This window comes from Nelumbo nucifera, chromosome 1, assembly GCF_055504915.1.
Source record: "Nelumbo nucifera cultivar China Antique chromosome 1, China Antique-T2T, whole genome shotgun sequence".
NCBI lineage: Eukaryota > Viridiplantae > Streptophyta > Magnoliopsida > Proteales > Nelumbonaceae > Nelumbo > Nelumbo nucifera.
In genome coordinates, this window is record NC_142649.1 from 138,964,674 (window position 1) to 138,966,277 (window position 1,604).

At 33.0% G+C, this 1,604-nt stretch overlaps 1 non-coding gene across 1 annotated transcript; it reads right to left on the reverse strand.

Annotated features, from left to right (window-relative positions):
• Positions 1–707: 707 nt before the first annotated feature.
• TRNAS-UGA (transfer RNA serine (anticodon UGA)) lies at positions 708–789 on the reverse strand. The gene has a single exon. It is a non-coding gene; the product is annotated as a tRNA-Ser (tRNA).
• Between the last annotated feature and the right edge of the window lie 815 nt (positions 790–1,604).

A 1,604-nucleotide genomic window follows, 5' to 3' on the forward strand; every position in this document is an offset into this window, starting at 1 on the left:
TTGATAAAGAAAATTAGATGACGTTCGAAGGGCATTTGTATCTTTTTCAAATGCCACTTAACGGCTGACTAACATCTAATTAACAACAGGTACTGGATTGCCATATTTTGAAAGTTCGAATATTGAATTATCGCATTTTAAAATTTAAGGACCAAAGTGACACTAGGCCCAAAATACAAGGTACTAATTGAAAATTTTCCTTTTTCTTATATATACGGAAGCCAATCAAAGTAGAAAAACCATGATCCCCTCGAAAAAGAGAAGCAATACCCATGGTTTTACAATTTAATCCCTCATCTGTACTGGTGTTATCTAGTCAATATAATAGGGATCAAATTCATTGAATCAATCACCTTCCAAACTAAAAGCTTTAGGTTTAAAATGTTGAATTCCTAGTTGAATAATGGTGGGTAAAATAAAAAATTCAAAATCGGTGTAGTTGCCTTGTTTCTAAGATGAGGTTGATTACTGATTTGAGTAGAAAAGGCGGAATAACGAAATAAAGAGTAACGCAATCAATCAAGTCAGCATATTTGGAGGAAGGGCTTGGAATTCATTCATATCTCTACTCAGTTCTAATCTCTTGTTTAGGTGGTGGACCCTTAGATTTAGATGTGGTTCTGAGTCTTTTGACTTGATTTGCTTGTGCGCTGCGGTGTGCGTTGTTTGGAACAAACTATAGAAACCAATAATATATAAAAAATTAACGTCGACAGCAGGGTTCGAACCTGCGCGGGCGAAGCCCAACAGATTTCAAGTCTGTCTCCTTAACCACTCGGACATATCGACCTTGTTGTGGTATATTCTCCTTTTAATATAAATATATTATTTTGAACATCCAACACAGATCCATTCTACCATATAAGTCGAATAAGTTTTCTTCCTTTATTTTCTTTACTTTCTTTTTTTTCAATAAGGGTCTATCAAGTTATAACACACAAATCTTGTGTCTATTTGTCAGATTATCGATTTTTGGCTCAGCCTTATTGTAACCAAGAATGATTTGATATTTTGTTTTCCAAAGATACCCCAACTGGTTTCTTCTCCTTGTAATAATAATAATAGAGTAGGAGGGGCTGTAATTTCAAAATTTTGAGGTGGATTGTAGTCCACTGATCCCTAATAATAATAATAATTTAAAAAGCAACTCAAATCAAAATCATTTTGGCTACTGGTTTTCGGATCAATGTTTCAATTGTTCGATAAACTAAAAATTTGGTGCAAAATCCGTTATCACGTTCAAATGAATCATTGGTTCAATTGTTTGGGTAAACAAGTCAAGCAAACTTTTTAATGCATATATGGGTTTAATTTAAAATATTCAATTGTCATTTTTTAGAACTCACTATTCAAATTTTACAGCATTCTCTACATTATTTTAAGAAAAGCTCATAAACTTTAATACATCTCTAAAATTATTATTATTATATTTTTTCTTCACATAATTTTATTTGGTGTAGAGCCTGTTTCCCTTCCTATACCAACCTACAGTTAAAAGGTGTCTACACTTCATGGCTACATCTTGTAATTGAAAAGGTTCAAAACAAGCTGGGTTATGTTGGGTTCAGGTCAAATTTAGCCCTGACCCAAAAATGAGGAATAGG